Source organism: Piliocolobus tephrosceles, chromosome 3 (assembly GCF_002776525.5).
Source record: "Piliocolobus tephrosceles isolate RC106 chromosome 3, ASM277652v3, whole genome shotgun sequence".
Taxonomy (NCBI): Eukaryota; Metazoa; Chordata; class Mammalia; order Primates; family Cercopithecidae; genus Piliocolobus; species Piliocolobus tephrosceles.
The window spans coordinates 36,686,273-36,691,852 of record NC_045436.1 but is presented as its reverse complement, the minus strand read 5'-3'; the positions used below and the strand labels follow the sequence as shown (position 1 = coordinate 36,691,852).

General features: G+C 46.5%; 1 long non-coding RNA gene across 3 annotated transcripts in view; it reads right to left on the bottom strand.

The window, feature by feature from the left end:
• LOC111552201 overlaps positions 1-3,676 on the bottom strand; it is an 8,057-nt gene extending 4,381 nt beyond the window's left edge. The window contains exons 1-2 of one of the 3 annotated variants that reach the window (XR_002734584.1): positions 3,615-3,676; positions 1,107-1,265 (exon numbers count right to left, since the gene is read on the bottom strand). This is a non-coding gene — a long non-coding RNA (uncharacterized LOC111552201). Of the gene's footprint in view, positions 1-1,106; positions 1,266-2,154; positions 2,403-3,517 lie in introns of those variants that run through there. The other 2 variants (XR_002734582.1, XR_002734583.1) reach the window with 2 other exon arrangements.
• Between the last annotated feature and the right edge of the window lie 1,904 nt (positions 3,677-5,580).

Genomic DNA, 5,580 nt, shown 5'->3' with positions numbered 1-5,580 from the left:
GAAGGAAGGAAGGAAGGAAGGAAGGAAGGAAGGAAGGAAGGAAGGAAAGAAAGAAAAGAAAAGAAAGACGGCTGTTGCATCACTGAAGGAATAGTGGGTGATTTTTTTGCTTGTTAAAATGTATTTTATTGTAGTAACTTTTTTTTTTTTTTTTTTTTTGAGATAGAGTCTGGTTCTGTCACTCAGGCTGGAGTGCAGTGGCACGATTTCTGCTCACTGCAACCTCTGCCTCCTGGGTTCAAGCAATGCTCCTGCCTCAGCCTCCCGAGTAGCTGGGACTACAGGCGCCCACTACCACGCCTGGTTAATTTTTGTATTTTTAGTAGAGACAGGGTTTCACCATGTTAGCCAGGATGGTCTTGATCTCCTGATCTCGTGATCTGCTGCCTCGGCCTCCCAAAGTGTGGGGATTACAGGCGTGGGCCACCGCGCCTGGCCTGTAGTTACCTTTTAATAATAATATTGTTTTATGTCTAAGTACATGGATATATACTTGCATACATAGACACACAGCTATTTTCTTGATGCACTTTCACATAATTGATAAAGCAAAGCTCTTGGTCCTGTGGTAGACACCTGTGAGGGTTTTCATCCTCTTTCCCTCGCCATATGTACTAGTTGGAAAATACTGTGGGATTTCACATGTGTCACCCTCATCATGATTTTCAAAAGTGAAAAGTAGAAAAAGCTGACTAGGACAATTATTGCGGTATAAATCCCAGATAGAATGGTTTTGAAGCAGATACTCCAGAAGGGAGATGCCAAATGAGTGTTTCCAGAATTGTAATGAGATTTTCTGCAGGCAGGACTGCGTCTTTGCCGATAGAGAGGCACTCGGGAAATGGCCCCACGCGTGAAGCAGCTGCAGCCGATAATACTCTGGCACTTCACAGGGGGCGCTGACTAGCTAATGTCATTCTCCTGAGAAAACCACAGGACCCCACCCCCCACCCCGTGGCTGCACCTGGCTGGGAGGAGCATGGGGATTTTAACAGAGGTGGAAGTCAAGTTGTGTTTTGGAGAAAATGACCCACTTGCATTTTTCATGCAGACAGAATAGGAAAGTCTGAGCTGTGCAAGAAAGGGAGAGACATTAGATTACTCACGGGAGACTGTCAGCCAGGTGCCAGAAGATACATCTGCAGTGGCCATTAAAGTACCATCAGGAGTCGGTTCCCTGGAACCCAACTCCTTCTGCGTCCAGTGCCTGGTCCCATGTCAGCCACGGTGGGACAGATAACCTTACATCTGAGCTGTGTCAGGAACTGCAGAATAACAAAAGCAGGTAACGCCTCTCTCTATTGAGTTGGACCATATCTGAAAACCATAAATGAAGGCCTGGAAGCTTCAGAAGTCACACTCTCCAAGTACTGCCTCTCCTGGCAGGCTTCTCACTCCTCCCCCAGGCCGAGGATGCAGAATTGCAGATGACTCACAGTCTTCGGGAGACTGCTAGACGGAGGGCGGTGTTAACTTGGCATCGAACTTGCCAAATTACAGTGAAAGAATTGCTGGGCATCTGACAGATGGAATCTTTCCAAATTAAATTGTATTTAATATGTCTTAGGGGAGCTCTCTATTTTTTTAATGTTTCAACAGGAGAAAGAGGGAAGGGAAGGTCTCAAGAGGATGGTTCCCCCATTACTTTATCGAGCTTTCTAAAAGAGGTGGGTTTTTTTTATTATTATTATTATTCAGTGGCAGCGATAGATGCATGGCAGGTGTTTAACACCAAGGATCCTTCAGTCTGAGTTATTGAGAAGTAGCACTGTAGGAGAAAGGGCGGAGGATGCTATGTGGGAAGGTGAAAAACAAAAGCATGGCTCGTCACAGTGGCTCATGCCTGTAATTGCAGCGTTTCAACTGGCAGAGGTGGGAGGATCGCTTGAGGCCCGAGTTGGAGCCTAGCCTGGGCAACACAGCGAGATCCCATCTCTACAAAAGTAAACAAACAAACAAACAAACAAACTGGACATGGTGGTGGGGACTTGTAGTCCCAGCTATTTGGGAGGCCAAGGAAGGAGGATCCCTTGAGCACAGGAGTTCAAGGCTGCAGTGAGCTATGATTGTGCCACTGTACTCCATCCAGCCTGGGTGACAGAGCAAGACCCTGTCCCTACCCTTCCAAAAAAGGAGAGCGAGGCCAGGAATTACCAGAATTAGCAGCTGTTTCTCAAGCCAAAGCAGCCCAGGAGCCTCCTGAGGGAGAAATCTGCTTCTCAGGTTCCAGGGGTTGGGCACTGGATTCCACCAGCCCTGAACAACCCCGATCCAGTGTGAGCCAAGAATCACCGACCACACACACCAGGGAGTCTGGCGTTCCTGGGAGACAGCTCAGGCTGGCATTGGTTGAAAAGGAGAAAGCACCCAGGGACCTCATTGGCATCAGCATCTTTATCCCCCCACCAACTGCTGTTTGGGTTTTATTTCCTGCCTTGGTCACACGCAGTCCTTATCTGAATGGGAACACCCACCCCTGGCCTGTGGGTTCTGGTTGGTGGCTGGCGGCTTATCTAAAATGACAGAAGCCTTCTATGCCTTAGAGAGTTAAGTGCCCCTTTTATTCTTTTAAACAAAAGCCGTTGGTAGTAGAAATGTTCATTTCTCTCTTAGTTGCTGCAGGGCATAACAATCGCTGAATTGTGATCATTGCTTTGACAATGCAATGTTAAATTTGCCTCAAAATATCTTGAGTGAACTATATGAAAGTGTGTTACACTTAAAATATGATAAAATAAAAATAAAATCTGGTAAATGAAAATCTGAATAAACCAAATGGAAAGATTTATGGTACAATTAATTGTCTTCAGTACTTAATGTTTCTCTTTTTAAAAAAGGATTCATCAATAACCTCAAAACCAGCAGGTTCCACTGTGCTTTTTTATAACAGAAAGCATGAGGGGCTCTGATATTAGGCCGCCTGCGATGGCTTTGCCATCTATTGTCCCCTGGGATCTGGAGTAAGCTAAATCATTGCTTTGTGCCACGACTTCCTCATCTGTGCCACCAGCCTGCCACATAGGGCTGGGATGATTACGTAACCTACAACATGAAAAACAATTAGCCCAGTGCCTGGTACAGAAAAACACTCAGTAATGTTAGCTGTTATTACCATGTTTTAATAACTAATTTTCTCCCCACTCCTTTGTAATATAACATAGAGTCATACCTGTAGCACTTTAATACGCTACCTATTTTGAGTCAATTTCTGAATTTTACAAACCAGCAAATGCTAATATAGGCCATATGAACAGAGAACTTTGTTATGCTTGCTGAAATCAAGGAAGAAACTAGACACTATAAAACATCAGAAAGCCGTCCCCGGCTCCACCCCCAGAAGTTTCCATGCCCCGGGGCCTCTCCTGTACCATGTGTTTGTTGGAGAATATACTTTGTTTCTAGTACCTGCAGGAAAAGAGATTTTATGCCCAGTACCTGCCTTAGAAATGCCAGTGCTGCCAAAAGCTCTACCTACACATGCACTGTGCCTTCTCAGGCCAGTGAATTCTATGCATACCTTGATTTATATTGGTATAAAATTACAGATACTGGCACCCAAGTCTTCACCAGGCCAAGAGGAGCAGGGACTACTGCTATGTTTTGACGGCAAATACCTTGTGATGGTTAATATTGAGTGTCAACATGATCGGATTGAAAGATACAAAGTATTGATACTGGTTGTGTCTGTGAGGGTGTTGCCAAAGGAGATTAACATTTGAGTCAGTGGACTGGGAGAGGCAGACCCACCCTCAATGTGGGTGGGCACCATCTAATCAGCTGTCAGCATGTCTAGGATAAAAGTAGGCAGAAAAACGTGGAAGGAATAGACAGGCTGAGTCTTCCAGTCTTCATGTTTCTCCCGTGCTGGGTGCTTCCTGCCCTCGAACATCAGACTCCAAGTTCTTTTGGACTCTTGGGCTTACACCAGTGGTTTGCTGGGGCTCTTGGGCCTTTGGCCACAGACTGAAGGCTGCACTGTCAGGCTCCCTACTTGTGAGGTTTTGGGACTCGGACTGACTTCCTTGCTCCTCAGCTTGCAGATGGCATAGTGTGGGACCTTGTGATTGTGTGAGTCAATACTCCTTAATAAACTCCCTTTTATGTATACATCTATCCTATTAGTTCTGTCCCTCTAGAGGACCCTGACTAATACAGACCCTCTCCCTGCCATGCCCACCCACCTGACCTCTCTTGCCCAGTCCAGACTGGCCTCAGCTTGTAGAAGTGTGAATGAGGCTGAAGTGGGGGATGAAATGGGTGGGGAACATTTGGTACAAGGCTCTAGAATGTTTCAGTGTGGCCATAAAGTCACAGTATCTAAGTATAAGTCAGTGAAAAGTTTGGATATGCACGTTTTTCATCACATTTTTTAATGGTGGTAAAATATACATAACACTTACCATCTTCACCATTCTTAAGCATACGATTCCACGGCACTAAATACATTCACATTGTTGTGCGACCATTACCACCATCCATATTCAGAAAGGCACGTTTTTGTTGGGGTTGTTGGAGACAGGAAGAGAGGATGACAAAATGTCATAAAACCACATAATGAATGTTCATATGACCAGGAAAGATTGAGTTTAACAGGAATTCAGGGGAAGGCCCTGCTGAGTGGAAAGAAGCTACAGCGGAGTTCTGAGCAACAGTGAGACTGTGACCTCAGTCCCCCAGGTTGCGACAGCCCTCACGAGGCCCCTGCTGCCCGCACTCCCCATTAAAGCTGTGGCTACTTTGGGCAGAATGAAGGGAACAAAAATTGGGTTTTTGCTTCTGGCCCTTCGCCACACTCCTTATCCCTTGTCCCTTCCCCACTTCCCTGATGATCTTTTTTTTTTCCTTTTCTATTCTTTTCTTTGAGATAGGGTCACCCAGCCCGGAGCGCAGTGGTGCAATCTTGGCTCATAATCCTCCCAGCTCAGCCTCCTGAGTAGCTAGGACCACAGGTGTATGCCACCACATCCAGCTAGTTTTTAATTTTTTTTTTTTAAAGACAGGGTTTCCCTATGTTGCCCAGGCTGGTCTCAAACCCCTGGGCTCAAGCTATCCTCCCACCTCAGCCTCCCAAAGTCCTGGAATTATAGGCATGAGCCACTGTGCCTGGCCTCCTGTTGCTCCTGACTCTAAGGCCATGCTCTCCTCAGCCTTTTATTAGGTGCCACCTGGGGCCTTAATTCCTGCTTCGATTAGCAATCCTGGTGGCCTTTGGTATGGCAGTGCTTCTCATTCTCAACCTGAAGGCCCAGCTGCCCCCAGCCCACAGTCCTGGCTTTTCCCTGAGTGGTGCAGTGTGAGAGCCTAAGCATCAGAACCACACAATTTGCTTCAAAGTGTGGCCCCACCACTGCTCTGTGACCCTGGGCAAGTCCCCCGTCTCCCCATCTGTAAAATGGGAATAAGATACCTGCCTACTAGAATGTGGGGCAGCTGAAATGAAAGACATCAATAGAGGAGCTGGGTAGGTGCTTGCAAAAATCCCAGTTCCCCTTGCGGAACCAGCCAGCCAGTGACAGACCACACTGCTGTTCAAATACTTTCCTTCCTTCCTTCCTTCCTTCCTTCCTTCCTTCCTTCCTT